This window comes from Lissotriton vulgaris, chromosome 12 (genome assembly GCF_964263255.1).
Source record: "Lissotriton vulgaris chromosome 12, aLisVul1.2, whole genome shotgun sequence".
NCBI lineage: Eukaryota > Metazoa > Chordata > Amphibia > Caudata > Salamandridae > Lissotriton > Lissotriton vulgaris.
This window is the reverse complement of record NC_141700.1, coordinates 778,532,766-778,551,725: the sequence shown is the minus strand read 5'-3', so window position 1 is coordinate 778,551,725 and position 18,960 is coordinate 778,532,766.

Below are 18,960 nucleotides of genomic sequence, written 5' to 3'. Positions count from 1 at the left end.
AGGGCCTCGCCGGATTCCTCCCGGGACATGTGTGGAATCTGTATTAGAAGCCACCCTCAGTCAGCTGTGTACTTGGGAGGGACCGGGGGTAGTGTAGAGGAACCCTGCTCCCTGATCGCTCAGCCATGGGTTTTCTGGTCAACCACGGAGTCTTGTTGCACCTCCTAGAAGCTGCTAGGTTAGTTGGGCAGACGCACAATTAGTTCACTTCTTTTCTTATACACAGAACTCAGGGCTGGATTTAGATCTCGGTGGACCGGTTACTCTATCACAATGGCGACACATATTTATTCCACCGAAATATATATCCCATAATCACCTATTGGATTTATATTTTGGCGGACAGGATACCCGTCACCGTTGTGTGCCGAGAACTAAATCAGGCCCCCAGTCGTTTTGCTACCTCCTTACGACTTTAACGAGATCTTGTTGGATTGTACCACTGAATACGGACCCGCAGAAAAAGGTGATACAAGAAACTTGAGGACAGAATATCGAACACTAAGTTCATACAGGGAAGCATTGATTTACCATTTCCAACTCTACATCTGCCAACCTTGAAGATGTATGTACCACGTAGACGCATATCTGTGTAGTTGGGTATAGAACCTCTAGACTTACTTACCCACTGATATGTTGTCCTTGAAATTGTGTCCCATCTATATTCTGGGATTGATATTCAGGGTGTACCCCACTTCTTGCCACGCTCTCTCCAGTCCTGCCCCACATTTTCATCAGGCTCCTCTGCAGTTTGGCCAACTTTCTACTAACCCGATTGGATATCTGCAAATTGATTGGCAGGGATGGACGTCATGTAACTTCCTTGAAATAAATGGACACAAAACAGAGATATTTATCATGAGTGGGGATTCTGAAACTCAGACTTCTGACTTATGCTATGTTATGTTATAACAATTTATTAAGCGCACATGTATCAGACGTGTCTTCGCGCTAGCTGTCCTGAGCAAGTAAAAACAACCTATCCCTAGTAAATAAATAACCAGTTTTTTTTTAGATCCACCCTAAAGGCCATTAAAGTACGCAGGGCCCATTTGCGGCTCAATAGACTATTCCAAAGCCTTATGTGAAGCTTCCGCTAGCCCAGTTTGCCTTTCGGATTCTGAGTAGCAACATAGGTTTGCCCCTTCAGTTCGAAGGGGTCCCTTGGAGGAGTAGAGTTTGAAGGACTGACTAAGAAACTGCGGGCCTGTATTATGTAGAGCCACATAGGTGATATATAAGGCCTTACATTTGATGTGACTTCTTACTGGAAGCCAGTGCAGATCTTGAATTTCCTTAGGTACAGATTGGAATTTGGAACTGCCTAGTGTTCTGCACAGTCTGAAGCTTACTAAGGTGTTTTTCCTGCATATTCAAGTAAAGGCCATTGCAATAGTCTAACTTAGATAAGAGCAAGGGGGTAATTACAGTCTTTTGGTAAAGCAAGAACATAGGGAAAGATTATTTTTAAAGATTTGAGTAGATAATAACTAGAGGTAATAGCGTTGACCTGCTGCCCAAAGTTCAGTTCTTCATCAATTATCACTACTTTGTTTTTAACCTTGGTCGCCAGGATAGGTAAGGGGCTGAGTTTGTCTGGCCACCAGGCTGGAGACCATATTTAGGAGATTTTTCCAAACAGGACTACCTCGGTCTTTCCTGAGTTTAGTTTTAGGCAGCGCCCACTGATACAGGAGCCAACAGGCTGCACGCAGTCATCAAATTAAGCAGTGGTTTTGGTGCCATTTTTGAAGGCTGACGGGACGATTTGAGTGCCTTAGCATAAGAGGTCAGAGAAAGGCCCAAAGATCTGATTAGATTGGCCAGTTCTGTAACATATATATTGATTAGTGTAGGGCTGATAGATGAACCTTGCAGTACCTCGCATGGAAGGGAAACATCACTTACAACGCAACTTTTACCACGCAGTGCCTTTACGACGCAACTTTTACAACCCAAACCATTACAACGCATTGCGCTGGGGGGCGCTCTAGGACAGGGAATAGGTTTAATTTACTGTCCAACACCTTCCCTACTATCCACGGGGACTGGAGTTGGAATAGTAAATTAAACTATTCACTATCCAGCGCCCCAAAGCACTATGCTTTGTAATGGTATGCATTGTAAAAACCGCGTTGTAAAAGCATGCGCTGTAATGTCATACATCCCGCATGGAAGTGTCAAAGGGGAGGATTCATATAGGTTCAAGACCACTGATTGTTGTCTTCCTGAAAGGAAGGACAAGATTAAAGTTAGAGCTTCCTCTTTAAATCCTACGGAACTCAAGTGGCTGATCAGCAGCTTGTGGTCAACAGTGTTGAACGCTGCCGACAGATGAAGAAGGATGAGCGATGCTGCTCCTCCGTTATCTAGTCCTGCCCTGATTTCTTCCGTGGCTTTGATCAAGGCTGCTTCTGTACTATGCCCTGACCTGAAGCTAAATTGAGTCTCGTCAAGAAGATGATTGTCTTGCAGATAGTTGGCTAGCTGGGTGTTTATCACTTTGTCCACTACTTTAGCAGGGAAGTGGGATTCGCGAGATTGGTCGGTAGCTGCTGGGTTCTGTCGGGTCCAGGTTGTGTTTCTTTAGCAGAGGTGATACAGAGGCCTTTTTCCATATAGAAGGGAAAACTCTGGTGTTAAACATGGAATTAAAGATGGATGAGAGACTGATGCCGATGATTTGAGGGACCTGTTTGAGAACCAAAGGAGGACAAGGGTCGTGGGGGGAGCCGGATTTGGCCAGATTGGACATACCGGCTATCTGATCTCTAGTATCTGAGGCGAGCAGCTTACCCCTCACCACACCTTTGGAGGTAGGTGATCAAGTATCTGGGAGGTCTCTTTGACCAGAAACAGCCCTTCTCACCCCAGATCCAGAAGTCTGGGCTAGGGGATATGCTGAGCATAAAATCCCAAGGAAGAGCTGCGGTTTTATCTCCTGAGACAGGATTGGCCAGTGGAGTAGGATTGTGGGTTCTGTCCCTCCTAATTCAATGCACTATGTTGTGTTTACATAAATCTCTACTTGGATTTACCTCATGACTACCATTATACTTTATTACACACTCTATCTAGGCCTCCTCAACATTTCTTAGCTGCAAAAGCTGCAGGATATGTCCATGAGATTAGCTGAGAACCTCAGAAAATTTAGCCATTTGGGAATGGGTAACTTGTGTCTTCCTTTGATAACAGAAAGGCTTCATCTTCACTGGGTCATCCATATGACCGGCCTGGTTTTCTATCTTACTTTGTGACTCCCGAACCCCCGCAACACCCCCACCCAAGTGGCACTAAGTGTAGTACTTTAAACGGCCTCGATGAGGCGCTGGAGCCTCCGTACTCAAGGACCCAGACTTTGTCATGATATCCCAGGACTGACTGAATTCTAGTCGGTTTGGGGTCTTTGCAGTTCATGTTTGGTGTCTTTAGTTCTGCACTGTTTCCATTTGTTATTACTTTTTAAAGTCACTTTTGCCAGTTTTCTGTTCCTAGCGCCATGATGCCCCGTTGTACATGCGCTAAATTAATAATAATAATACCCGCAAAACCTGGAATACCAGTTCTGGTGAAACTCCTTTTTGAGTCCAAATCAGGACTTTGCAACAGGTGGGATGAGGGCTTGAGTGTTAGACAGAGTATCAACCAACAGCACAGATAATACTGCACAAAGTGTAGAGAAAAGGGACATGGGGTTCTCGCTTCTGACTCTCAGTCCCTATGTCTGTGAGCCCACAAACCTTTCGAACACTCCTGATAACTGGTCTGCAGAAATTATCCCACAAACCTTAACAGCACTCATGGCTAGCTGGTCTGCAGGAACGTACTGTGAGAAGCTGGCCTGGTATATGATGTACACCTATGTATGTGGACACCTTGCACAGGTAAAGACGACCCTTACGGGGATTTAAGAGATCTTAGAGAACCTTAGAAAGCTATCCAAGTGGTAGCTGTGGAGAGCAGCCTTCAGGCTTAGCCCAGAAGGAGTGTAAAGCCGCTTGTTTTACCAGAATGCAATCTTATAGTATAGATTAAGTGAAAAAGAACCACACCTAGTATTTATAAAATTATGTATTTATTCTACAATACTCTCTAGAATGTTCAAGTATCTCCAACACAAAGATGAACACAATGCACACAGTTCTTCAGTTAGAAATGTAGTAAATAGCACTCTATACACAGTAGTCACCAGGGGGGAACAAACCATATATTAAGAAAGTGGTATAAGAACCACAACTTGAGTCAGGACGATGTCAAGAGGAAGTAAAATCACTGGGGACCAACAGAACCACCCAAGGTAAGTATATGGGACCCTATGGAGAGCGGGTGCAGTGTGAGCAACACAACCGCGTGCTCCGTACCATTCTATTTGCAAGTCGCAGTTGGATTTTTAAAGATTAGGGACCCTCCCCAATGGACCTTGAAGAAACCCCTTGGGAGTAAGAAGGTTGGAGAAACACCCCACCCGTGGATACCCTAGTACCCATGTTACCTTAACCAGTGACGCCGGGTGCATAGGGGTGATGTGGTGTCGGAAACGGCCGTCGAACCCAATGGAGGACTTCGAGAAAGTGCTGCTGCTGGAAAAGGAGAAAGTGTCCGTGGGAATCCAAATGTGGATTCTTGAACAGGAGTACCTGAAAGCAGAGGTAATAGAATCTATGTGACTCAAGAGTGACCAGGAGCCATGGAAGACGAATGCCCTCCGAAGTCAGGTGCTTCAGGAAAGATGACAATGACTTTAACTCTGCAGCTGTGAGGACCAGGCAATGCTGAGGATGACCAGGACCTGGATACGAGCTGTCCCACGAAGGATGTTGAGTGCTGATGGGTCGGTATCCTTCGGGAGCACCAACAAGTCTTGGGAAAATCAACCTATGCAGTAAGTCACGAAGGTGCAAAGTTAGACCAGCAAGGTCCAGGACACTCACCACTTGCGGGGGAGTCAGGGCAGGCCCCAAGCAATCTGGGGAGCTCAAAGGAAACAAAAGGGACCCTCAAATGGACCCACAGGCCGGATGCACTGGAGTCGCGAGAGGAACTGAAGCAGCTCACCAATAGGAGCAGGCCACTGTGCCCAAGAGGCGGTATGGCTCAAGATTTTAGTGGAAGAAGTTGCTGGATGTTGGGGCTACTTGGAGCCCAATGCACTTGTCGCAAAGTTGCCAACAAGCATTTGCACTTGCAAAAGTATGCATTGCACAGGGGTTCAGGTAATGCTGCCCCCAGACGGGATTCTGACCTCAAACTTGGTGAGAAGACAGCTCAGGCCTCAAGGGACATAGAAACGCTCCACCTGTGTTGTTTAACCCATCGGAGTCTGCAGGAGCTCCGAATCAGCAGACCAGTCAGTAGTGATGAGGTGCCTGCGAATGCAGGGAAGTGACTCCTTCACTTCAAGGGAGATTCCTTCAAGTGTCTTTGATGCTCCACCGGTCCTGCACAGATTCTGTATGGTGCACAGGCACAGACGATGCAGCAGACTGAAAGGAAGACAAAGTCAGGTCCAAACAAAGTCTTGCGAAGTCCAGAGTGCCCAGACAGTAGAAGTGCAGTGGTTTCAGTTCTGAATCTTATCCCACAACGAGTCTAGGGACCTACACTCAGGTCAGCCCTTAAGTACCCTAGGGAAATGGTTGGGAAGATTTAGGGGACCCTACCAAGGGAGGTTCTGGACAGGGGGGATGTTCGTTCCTCTCATGTCCTTTGTCCAATTTCGTACCAGAGCGGGAGCCAATGGCTCCCAGAACTGGTTTGAACTGGACTATGCACAGGGTCACCAAATGTGCCCCTCATGCATACTTTCAGGTGCTGGCAAGCACACCCACCCGGTCCCAATACACTAAATCCTGTCTGGAAGGTGGGCACACCTCCCTGTGACAGGATGCCTATTGTTCTGCCTTCCTCTGCTCAAGCTTGGCTCAGCAGCAGGAGGGCAGACATGTGCCTCTGGTAGGCAGCAACCATTTTGTGCTGTCCGGGGCTTAGAAGGTTGGCACCAGGAACACTGAGAGCCTAATGGAGGGCTCTGCCAGTGCTTGGAATCATACCGCTCACACTGTTTACGGTGTGGGAGGTATGATTGCAACATGTTTGATATCAAACATGATAGGATTTGTTGCAGCCATTTTCAGGATGGTCATCTCGTAATTACCTAGTGCCCCTCTATATAGTATATGTTAGCTTTATTGACAACCCGGGAGAATGGACTCCGTAGGCTGCAGGGGTGTCCAGCTCATGCAGGGGCACCTTCTCACTTAGAACCAAGCACCCTAGGGTTGTAAAGGCCAGCTATAGGAGTGACTTATAGGTTTTAAGTGCTGACCCTTAGATATATTACACCTAAAGCTTTCGTAAGTGGTGCCAGCACCAACTTACAGAGGCTGCAATGGCAGGCCTGTAGTTCCATTTAACATGCTCTCTCATGGGTGGCATAATACATGCTTCAACCAATGGGAGACCTCTAGGGTACCTATTCCCTGGGTACATGGGTACCATATACTAGGGACTGACAAGGGTACCCCAGTATCAGTATTAAGGGAGAAAGCAGATAGACTGAGGTCCTGATTCGCAGGATCGTAGTCAGACTAGTCAAAATAATCATCACATCAAGCAAAAAGTGGGGGTAACCATAAGAAGCAGATCCTACTTTCCTACACAAACACCCGCCCCAAGTGTAAGGAGATGAGACTAACCTTGCCCAGTTGAGTCTTCATTTTCTAATTGAAAATATCTGGAGTGTCCATGTGCATTGGCATGGTTTCTCCCAGGTCAATGTTTCACTGTGTATGGCCATCCCCTGTAGGGAAATGGACCACCTCAAAAATCTGGGGTTTTCACCCTTCATCTGTTTGAGCAATAAGAGAGGTTCATGGTCTGTCTGAACCATGAAGTGAGTGCCAAACATGTATGGTCTCAGCTTCTTCAGGGCCCAGACCACAGCAAAGGCCTCCCTCTCAATGGCTGACCAACATTTCTCTCTGAAGGTCAACCTTCTGCTAATTAAAGCTACTGACTGATCCTGGCCCCCTGCGTTTAGTTGTGACAACACAGCCCCTACCCCCAACTCAGATGCATCTGTTTGAAAAATAAATTGCTTACAATAGTCAGGACTCTGGAGAATGGGAGCAGTGCCCATGGCCTGCTTGAGGTGATCAAATGCCTGCTGACAGCTAACTGTCGACTAAACTTTTTTGGGCATTTTCTTAGATGTCAGATCATTCACAGGATAAACTAAGGATACATCCCCTTTGACAAATCTCCTATAGTACCCAGTCAGGCCCAAGAAAGCTCTGACCTGAGTCTGGGTAGTTGCAGCAACCCAGTCCATGATGGTCTGGATTTTGCTCTGCAATGGTTGAAGCTGGCCTCCACCTACAAGGTGGCCCAGGTACACAAACTTACTCTGCCCTATCTGGCACTTAGTAGCCTTGAAGGTGAGGCCTGCTTTCTGCAGACCCTCCAAAACATTCTTCAGGTGGACCAGGCGATCGACCCAGGTGGATCTGAAGACAGCTATCTCATTTGGAAATGCTGCATTATAGGCTTCCAGACCTGTGAGAACTCTATTCACCAGCCTTTGGAATGTGGCAGGTGGATTTTTCAAGCCATAGGGCATCACAATAAATTGATAATGCCCACTAGTGGTTGAAACAGCTGTTTCTGGTTTGGCATCCTCAGCTAGTCTGATTAGCCAATAGCCAGCAGTAAGGTCAAATGTGCTTAAGAACTTGGCTAAGACCAAAGTGTCAATAAACTCACCTTCCCTAGGAATTGGATGAGCATCAGTCCTAGTGACTGCATTGGTTCCCCAGTAGTCAACACAAAACCTCCTCTCTCTATTACCATCCTTGGTGTCAGGTTTTGGAACTAAGACCACTGGACTAGCCCAAGGGCTATCTGAGGGTTCAATTACTCCAAGTTCAAGCATCTTTTGGACCTCAGTCCTGATGCAATATCTGACATGGTCAGTCTGTCTGAAAATTGTATATTTAATAGGTAAGCTCTAACCTGTGTCCACTTCACCGGTACACCAGGTGGTTTGACGGGGTGCCAAAGAAAACATGTGCCTGCATTGATTGAGGACCTTCCTGCAATCAATCTGCTGCTGATCAGTGAGGCTGCCTGTCAAAGCTACTTCATCAACTGATCCACCATCAGGGTTTTGTGAGAGGAGATCAGGGAGAGGGTCACACTATTTCTCATGTCCCTCATCAGTTGCCATGAGCAAGCCCATGTCAGCCCTGTCAACAAAAGGTTTTAGCCTATTCACACGAAGCATCCTATGGGGACTCCTGGGAGTGCCATGGTCCACCAGATAGGTGACCTCACCGTTTTGTTCAAATATGGTGTGGGTCCACTCGATTTGTCTTGGAGAGCTGCTGGTGCCACTGGCTCCAACACCCATACCTTCTAGCCTGGCTGGTAAACAGTCAGGACAGCCTTTTGGTCATGCCAAGCTTTTTGGAGTTCTTGACTTGCCTAAGGTTTTTGCTTGCCTTCTTCATGTACTCAGCCATCCTGGAGCGGCGACCAAGTATATAGCCCACTATGTCTTGTTTAGGAGGGTTGAGAGGTAACTCCCATCCCTCCTTCACTAGACACAAGGGACCCCTAACTGGATGCCCACACATAAGTTCAAAAGGGCTGTAGCCAACCCTCTTCTGAGGGACATCTCTGTAGGCAAAGAGAGGGCAGGGCAAAAGGATATCCCATTTTCGCCTGAGCTTTTCTGGGAGGCCCATGATCATGCCCTTGAGGATTTTGGTGAATCTTTCAACTAAGCCATTGCATTGAGGATGAAAGAGTGTGGTGAATTTGTAATTCACACTACACTCCTTCAATCAATCAATCAATCATGACATTTATAAAGCGCACTACATACCCGTGAGGGTCTCAAGGTGCTGGGTGGGGGGGGGGGGGGTGCTGCTAGTGATCAAAGAGCCAGGTCTTGAGGAGTCTTCTGAAGGCCAGTAGGTCTTGGGTCTGCCGTAGGTAGGTGGGGAGGGTGTTCCAGGTCTTTGCGGCAAGGTGGGAGAGGGATCTGCTGCAGGCGGTCGTTCTTCAGATGCTGGGGACTGTTGCGAGGGTTGCTGGGCCGATCTTGTGGAGAGCTTTGTGTGCGTGGATGAGGAGTTCGAAGGTTATCCTCTTGTTGACGGGGAGCCAGTGCAGGTCTCTCAGGTGGGGTGTGACGTGGCTGCGGGCTGCGGCGGGGGATGTCAAGGATTAGAAGTGCCGAGGCATTCTGGATGTGTTGCAATCGTCTCAGGGGCTTGGCCAACGTTCCTGCGTAGAGGGCGTTTTCGTAGCCCAGCCTGCTGGTGACGAATGCCTGGTTGACTGTTTGTCTCGTCGCTGTGGGGATCCACTTGAAGATTTTGCGGACCATTCGGAGGGTGTTGAAGCAGGATGAGGAGGCGGCGTTGACCTGCTTAGTCATGGAGAGGGTGGAGTAGAGGATGACTCCTATGTTGCGTGCGTGATCGGTGGGTGTCGGGGCTGTTGCTAGTGTTGTCGGCCACCAGAAGTCATCCCAGGCTGAAGGGGTGGAGCCGAAGATGAGGACCTCTGTCTTTTTCGAGTTCAGCTTCAGTCGGCTGTTCCTCATCCATTCGGCGACAGCCTTCATTCCTTCGCGGAGGTTGGTTTTGGCGGTGTGGGGTCTTTGGTGAGGGAGATGATCAGCTGGGTGTCGTCAGCATAGGAGATGATGTTGAGGTCGTGCTGTCGGGCGACGTGGGCGAGGGGGGCCATTTCAGTGATATAACTGAAGATGAAGTTTGTACCTCTGTCAGTTAAGACCTCCTTAGGGAACCCCACCCTGGAAAAAATTCCCAAGAGGGCCCTTGCCCCACAGCAGCAGTGGTCCTAAGGGGAATGGCTTCTGGGTACCCTGTGGCATGGTCCACCACCACTAATATGTAACTGTGCCCAAATGCTGCATGAAGGTTCATGGGACCAATGATATCAATCCCAACCCTCTCAAAGGATACCTCACCATTGGAAGTAGAATCAGGGGGACCTTTGTAGTGCCACCTGCCTTTCCACTAGCTTGGCAAGTGGCACAGGAGCGGCAAAACTCCTTTGTGTCTTCAGACATGTGAAGCCAGTGAAAGTGAGGGACAAACCTGTCCCAAGTTTTACTTTGGCCTAGGTGTCCTGCTAGGGGAATGCCGTGTGCTAGGGTGAGTAGGAAGTCACTAAACCTCAGAAGCATGACCAACCTCCCGGTGGCACCACTGGGGTCTCTACCCTTTGAGTAAAGAAGTCCATCATTCCAGTAGATCCTGTGGGACCCACTGACATTCCCAGCAGCCTCAGCATCAGCTTGCTGTCTGAGAGGTTCAAGAGAGAGGCAGGTTTGCTGCTCTAAACTCAAGTCTGTCCTGGAAGGACCCCCTGCCCCCCAAGAACTTAACCTGATCTGGCTCAAGTTCATCTGGGACAGTTCCTTCAGATGGACTAATATAATCTCCCTCCAGAGACTGATCCTCACCTTGAGTCTGGGTGGACGAAACAGCCTTACCCCTCCTGCTCCTTCTCTTGGAAGGCACCTGGACCTTTGTTCCAGGATCCAGGCCCTGTTCAGTGGATGTCAGTTTGGCCTGTGACCTGGCCACAGCAAACACATCTGCAGAGATGCCCAGCATTGCTGCATGAGTTCTAAATTCAACCTCTACCCAGGCTGGGATCTCCAAATCATTGCCCAACAAATACTCTGCTGGTAGGTCAGAACTTACCACATCCTTTTTAGGGCCAGTTACCCCTCCCCAGATGAAATTATCAACTGCAAAGGAATGGCCAGTCCTGCCATTGATTGCAGTGGTCACTGGGTACATTTCACTAAGTATGATTTGGTCAGGAGACACAAGATCTTCTGCCACCATTGAGACACTAGCACCCATGTCCCTGCAGGCCACGGCCTCCTTTCTATTTTTTTAAAGGCTGTTGACTGTACTTGCCCAGTTTACTGGGACTACAAGTAAGGTGGCAAGGTCCATGCCACCATCACAGACTAGAACAGCCTGAGCTGGAGTACTAACTAAGGCAGAGTCCAACTCAGACACCAAGGTTAACCCTAATAATCCCTTGTTCCCTGTACCACCACTGGTACCTGTGCTGGGGGGCGCAGTTGCCTTAGGGGCATTGGTAGTCGGTATTTTTGAATTGGCTTTTGAAAAATCAGTATCCTTTGTCCAATGGGGGTTCACCTTACAAAAGTAACACAAAGGTTCTTCTTGCCTTTTTTGTTGGATTGTGACTCCCCCCCCACCCAGATGCAGGCTTTTGGGGTCCTTCAGAAGACTCCTTTTTGTCTTTACCTTTGTCCCCACACTTATCCTAAGACTTAGAAGCATCTTGCTTCTCCTGGTCACCACCACTGTTTAGTTTTTCTGCTTCACCCTGGTCCTGACCCACTTATTTGCCTTCTGTCCCAATTCTTGGGGAGAAGTCAGATCTGAGTCCACCAGGTATTTATGCAAAAGCTGATTTTGACCACTATTAAAGATCTGCTCCTTCATAATCAAATTGTACAATCCTTGGTAGTCCTGAACTTTGCTGCCAAGCAACCAACCTTCCAGAGCCTTAATGGCACAATCCACAAAGTCAACTCAGGCTTGGGTCTGTGCTTTCTGAGTGTCTCGGAACTTAATCCTGTACTGTTCAGTGGTTAAGCCAAACCCATCGATGAGAGCACTTTTCAAAACTGAGTAACTGTCAGCATCCTCTTCTCTAACTGTGAGGAGCTTATCTCTACCTTTGTCAGCAACGCAGAGCCACAAGATAGCTGCCACTGCTCTTGGGCAACCCTCTGAAGTTTACAGGCTCTCTCTAAAGCAGTTATCCATTTGTGGATGTCATTCCCAGTATTATAGGGAGGGACGATCTTGTTCAGGTTCAATGTTCAAAGGAACGTTCCCTAACTCTAGGGACACTGTTGCTGCCACTACGGGACTCTAGTCCCAATTTCTCCCTAGCCCTCTGAACTTCCAGGGGCTCTTTATCAAGGGCCAGCTGTTCTTGCCTGAGCCTAAGCCTAGCTTTCTCAAGTTCAAAGACCTGGTATTCACTGTCAAAAGAGTGATCCCTCTTATTAGAGATTGAGGTCCCTGCTGAGGCGTTGTATTCTGCAGAGGAGGATCAAGACCTCCTTGGTCTACTCTGCACCTTCACAGGAGGATCAACCACCTGTGTTCACCTCTGGGAGGTTCTGAATTGTCCAGGTGAGAGTCATCAGGCTCCAGCTGGTCAGGGTTAGATTCTAGGTCAAAGGGGGATTCCCCTCCTGGCCTACCCTTTGGCCCTGTCCCAACCACTCTCTCCTGCTCATCTGACACTGAAGATTACCTGAGGTCATCTAGGAGTAACACCTCTAAGAGGCATTGAGTAGTGACACAGTTTCCTGTATTCAACTTTCTAGAGGCATAAAGTGCTTTCAGTTCTTCGAACAAAGGTTCACTGTATATACTAGTCCGAGAGCCACTGGCATCTCTTTTGGAAGACATACTAAGTGTGGTGTTGCACCTACCTAACCTAGTGGGAACTAAACTCTCTGAGGTTGGAGAAAGGCTGTGCTAGTCCCTTAACTACCCAACCCTAAGTTCAGTAGAACTTACTTATTCTAAGCTTGAATTATATGTGCCTAGAAGAAGTAGTGATGGTTTTTACAATTAATCAATACAAAGATAATTCTGATAAAACAATGCAGGCTTGAATCCCGACCACTGCACACCAATGTGAGAAGCTGGCCTGGTATATGATGTTCACTTACGTAAGTGGGCACCTTGCACCAGTCCAGATAACCCTTATGGTAATTTAAGAGGTCTTAGACAACCTTAGAAAGCTCTCCAAGTGGTAGCTGTGGAGAGCAGCCTTCAGGCTAAGTCCAGAAGGAGTATAAAGCAGCTTGTTTTACCAGAATTCAATCTTATAGTATAGACTAAGTGAAAAAGAAACACACCAAGTATTTATAAAATATGTATTTATTCTACAATACTCCCTAGAATGTTCAAATATCTCCAACATGGAGATAAACACAATGCACACAATACTTCAGTTAGAACTGCAGTAAATAGCACAAAATACACAGTGGACCCCAGGGGGGAACAAACCATATATTAAGAAAGTGGAATAAGAACCATGACTCGAGTCAGGACGATGTTGAGAGAACGTCCAATCACTGGGGACCCACTGGACCACCCAGGGTAAGTAGATTGGGATCCCACGGAGAGCATGTGCTGTGTGAGTACATGACCGCGTGCTCCGTACAATTCTATGAACAAGTCGCAGTTGGATTTTTAAAGATTAGGGACCCTTCCCAAAGGATCTTGAAGAAACCCCTTGAGAGTACGACGGTCGTAGAGCCACCCCACCCATGGATACCCTAGTACGCATGCTACTTACATCAGGGCAGTCGGGTGCATAAGGGTGAAGTGGTGTCGGAAACCCCCGTCATACCCAATGGAGGACTTCAAGAAAGTGCTGCTGCTGTAAGAGGAGAAAGCGTCTGTGGGAATCCAAATGTGGATTCTTGAAGAGGAGTACCTGAAAGCAGAGGGGACAGAGTTTATGTCACTCGAGAGTGACCAGGAGCCCTGGAAGACGAATGCCCTCCGATGTTGGGTGCTTCAGGAAAGATGACAATAGACAATAACTTTGACTCTGCAGCTGCGAGGACCAGGCAATGCTGAGGATGACCAGGACCTGGATACAAGCTGTCCCATGAAGGATGTCGAGTGCTGAGGGGTCGTGTCTGGCGGGAACACCAAAATGCCTTGGCAAAGGCCACCCGTGCAGGAAGTCTAGAAGGTGCAAAGTTGGGACCAGCAAGGTCCAAGAGACTCACCACTTGCAGAAGGGTCAGGGCAGGCCCCAAGGAATCAAGGGAGGTCAAAGGAAACAAAAGTGACCCTCAAATGGACCCACAGGCCGGAGGCACTCGAGACGCGAGAGGACCTCGAGCAGCTCACCAATAGGAGCATTTCACGGAGCCCACGAGGTGGTGTGGCTGAAGAGCTTTGTGGAAGAAGTTGCCGGAGGTTGGGGATACTTGGAGCCCAATGCACTTGTTGCAAAGTTGCCAACAAGCATTTGCACTTGCAAAAGTATGCGGCAGACAGGGATTCGGGTAATGCAGCCCCCACGAGGGAGTCTGATCTCAAGCTAGGTGAGAGGACACCTCAGGGCTCGAGGGACGTAGAAACCTACCACCTGTGTTGTTGAACCCTTCAGAGTCCGCAGGAGCTCGGGATCAGCAGACCAGTCAGCAGTGTTGAGGTGCCTGTGAATGTGAGAGAGTAACTCCTTCACTTCAAAGGTGATTCCTTCAAGTGCCTTGGATGCTCCACAGGTCCTTCATGGATCCTGTGTGGTGGACAGGCACAGACGTTGCAGCAGACTGAAAGGGAGACGAAGTCAGGTCCAAACAAAGTCCAGCGAAGTCCAGAGTTTACAGACCATAGAAGTGCAGTGGTTTCAGCTCTGATTCTTATCTCATGACGAATCTAAGGACCTACACCCAGGTAAACCCTTGAGTACCCAAGGGAAAGATTCGGGGGACCCTCCCAGAGGATGGTCTGGACAGGGGGGAGGTCATTCCCATGTCCTTTGTCCAGTTTCGCCAATGGCTCTCAGAACTGGTTTGAACTGGACTGTTCACAGGGACCGTAAATGTGGCCCTCATGCAGACTTTCAGGCGCTGGCAAGCGCACCCACTAGGTGCTAGATCCTAAGCACCACCGGAAGTATATAGCACCAAAGTGCACCAAAACTAAAGCACCATCGGAAGGATATAGCCCCAGAGTGTGCTGAAACCAGAGCATCACCAGAAGGATACCGCACCAGAGTGTGTCAAATCCAAAGCACCATCGGAAGGATACAGCACCAGAGTGTGCTGAAACCAGAGCATCACCAGAAGGATACCGCACCAGAGTGTGTCAAATCCAAAGCATCATCGGAAGGATACAGCACCAGAGTGTGTCAAATCCAAAGCACCATCGGAAGGATACAGCACCAGAGTGTGTCAAAACCAGAGCATCATCGGAAGGATACAGCACCAGAGTGTGTCAAAACCAGAGCATCATCGGAAGGATACAGCACCAGAGTGTGTCAAATCCAAAGCATCATCGGAAGGATACAGCACCAGAGTGTGTCAAATCCAAAGCATCATCGGAAGGATATAGCACCAGAGTGTGTCAAAACCAAAGCATCATCGGAAGGATATAGCACCAGAGTGTGTCAAAACCAAAGCATCATCGGAAGGATATAGCCCCAGAGTGTGCTGAAACCAGAGCATCACCAGAAGGATACCGCACCAGAGTGTGTCAAATCCAAAGCACCATCGGAAGGATACAGCACCAGAGTGTGCTGAAACCAGAGCATCACCAGAAGGATACCGCACCAGAGTGTGTCAAATCCAAAGCATCATCGGAAGGATACAGCACCAGAGTGTGTCAAATCCAAAGCACCATCGGAAGGATACAGCACCAGAGTGTGTCAAAACCAGAGCATCATCGGAAGGATACAGCACCAGAGTGTGTCAAAACCAGAGCATCATCGGAAGGATACAGCACCAGAGTGTGTCAAATCCAAAGCATCATCGGAAGGATACAGCACCAGAGTGTGTCAAATCCAAAGCATCATCGGAAGGATATAGCACCAGAGTGTGTCAAAACCAAAGCATCATCGGAAGGATATAGCACCAGAGTGTGTCAAAACCAAAGCATCATCGGAAGGATATAGCACCAGAGTGTGTCAAATCCAAACCATCATCGGAAGGATATAGCACCAGAGTGTGTCAAATCCAAAGCACCATCGGAAGGATACAGCACCAGAGTGTGTCAAATCCAAAGCATCATCGGAAGGATACAGCACCAGAGTGTGTCAAATCCAAAGCATCATCGGAAGGATACAGCACCAGAGTGTGTCAAATCCAAAGCACCATCGGAAGGATATAGCCCCAGAGTGTGCTGAAACCAGAGCATCACCAGAAGGATACCGCACCAGAGTGTGTCAAATCCAAAGCATCATCGGAAGGATATAGCACCAGAGTGTGTCAAATCCAAACCATCATCGGAAGGATATAGCACCAGAGTGTGTCAAATCCAAAGCACCATCGGAAGGATACAGCACCAGAGTGTGTCAAATCCAAAGCATCATCGGAAGGATACAGCACCAGAGTGTGTCAAATCCAAAGCATCATCGGAAGGATACAGCACCAGAGTGTGTCAAATCCAAAGCACCATCGGAAGGATATAGCACCAGAGTGTGTCAAATCCAGAGCATCATCGGAAGGATACAGCACCAGAGTGTGTCAAAACCAGAGCATCACTGGAAGGATACAGCACCAGAGTGTGTCAAAACCAGAGCATCACTGGAAGGTACAGCACCAGAGTGTGTCAAAACCAGAGCATCACTGGAAGGATACAGCACCAGAGTGTGTCAAAACCAGAGCATCACTGGAAGGATACAGCACTAGAGTGTGTCAAATCCAAAGCACCATCGGAAGGATATAGCACCAGAGTGTGTCAAATCCAAAGCACCATCGGAAGGATACAGCACCAGAGTGTGTCAAAACCAGAGCATCACTGGAAGGATACAGCACCAGAGTGTGTCAAAACCAGAGCATCACTGGAAGGATACAGCACTAGAGTGTGTCAAAACCAGAGCATCACTGGAAGGATACAGCACCAGAGTGTGTCAAAACCAGAGCATCACTGGAAGGATACAGCACCAGAGTGTGTCAAAACCAGAGCATGAATCCCAAGTGTCCCTCGAGCCCTGTATGGTTGAATAGTCCTGGGATGCTACACTACACTGGTCCAGTTCTGGGGCATTGCCAGAGCAGTAATGTACAGCAGGTTCACAAATCAGGAGAATATTTTGCAGTATGGTATCTATCAGTCCATAGCATTTCCATTAAACGCTGCACTCCAGTGAGCCAATCTCAGCAGAACTTTAAAATGCTGCATTTTTATGTTTTCAATCCACGGCTTTCCAGAGGAGAACAATATTATTGTGTGTCCTCCCAGAGTGCAATGCAGTCCCTAGTGGGTCGAATTCGGGCTTTACTAGGGTTATCCTGTACAAGAGCCACATTTTAGCACTGCATTAGAAATACTGCCCTGCAGTGTGTAACATCTACCGGGTTACCTTAAAAATACTGCACTGAAGCAAATCTACGCACTGCCAGTGCTGATGTGACAAATTCATTATAAAAAGATGGTAACAGACACGGCTGGCAGCATTGAGTGCAGTACTCAATTTTGCCACAGGAGGAGACTTTTTGTGACGCACCAGCGGCGTACAAAATGCGCCTTGTTGCGCCATATTTAAAAAGTGACGCATCTAGGTAGATGCGTCACTTTTTAAACCTCTGCGCCACATTATACCTGCGTCAGGTATAATGTATGCAGAGGGGGCGTTCCCCCGCAAAAAGCCTCGTAATAGTGACGCAGTGAAATCTATGAGATTTCACTGCGTCACTTTTAGGATGCTGTTGCGTCAAAATCTTGCGCCTGCCTCACAGCAGGCGTAAGACTGACGCAAGCCCTTTCACATGGGGCTTTCCCCATGTGAAAGGACGCATTGCTGGAGTTGCGTCACTTTTGTGACACACTTCACCAATGCGTCACTTTTGCGCTTACAGATGCGTCAGAAATACTGACGTATCTGTAAGTCCTTACGACATGATGCGTCATACATTAAATATGACGCATCATTGGTGTCGCAAGGAGTGCGCAGTGAAAAGTGACGCATCGCTGTTTTCACGCAACAATGCGTCACTTTTCATAAATGAGGCCCTGGGTATTTAATCAACAGGGAAACCCCTGCCAACTATGAGTCTCAAAGCTGAGTGTGAGACCCCACACTATGGTCATAGTGCGGGGTCTCACACTCAGCTTTGGTTGTGTGCTATCAGGGGCATATGTATAAATTATTTGGCATGAAATTAATTCTTGAAATGTTTATATTGTGATTACATGTTTTTCATGAATTCTAAGTCAAATGAACATATCTAAACTTGAAAGCAATGCTGAAAACAAAAAATTAAAAATGTTATATTTTTTTTGAATAAATTAAAAGTCTGTTGTGTATCTGTCACCTCCAACATAAACCATGTGATGCATACTCGTAATATAAAATTGTGGCCATTGAGGGAACTTTTTCTCCTGTTGTGTTTACAATGGCCGAACCTGTGCTATAGCTTTAACCCCTCCCCTGCTCATGACGGAGCCGCTCCGTCATGAGCATCGGCTGAGCTGTGCTCATGACGGAGCGGTTCCGTCATGGCCCTGCCGCCGCGCCTGCGCGGCGCGTTCTATTGAGCGGGCGGGGCCATGACGGAACCGCTCCGTCACGAGCACAGCTCAACCGCGGTTCGTGACGGAGCGGCTCCGTCATGAGCATGCGGCCGCCACTCGCCCCCCCCCCCTCCCCCCCTAGCGCTGCGGCGGAATTGCCGCCGCAGCGAAGGGGTTAAACATCTTAAGCTAAAGCTGGGGTGCTGTAATTGCTTCAAAAGTAAAGACATAGAAAAAAAGAATTGCATTTTTTTTCTATTTCTTTCCTTTTGAAGCAGTTGCTGCCCCCGCGATTTAGCTTAAGATGTTTAAAGATAAAGCGCTGGTGCCGCCATTGTAACAAAAGCAAATAAATAGAACAAAAAGCATGCAGCCACCTTTTTCTATTTGTTTACTTTTGATATAATCGCGGTACCCGCACCTTAGCTTTAAACCTCTTAAGCAAAAGCGCGGTAGCTGCCATTACTTCAAAAGTAAAGAAATAGAAAAAAACATTTTCAATGCAATAGTTCACATATTACTGAAACTTTGAGCTATTGGCATTGCATTATTATTAGCAACGCCAATAGCTCAAACTTTCAGTAATGCGAGAACTATTGCATTGTGTCACGATTCGCCCTCCCCGACCTCTGGTAAATCACTGCCTGCCCTGTGC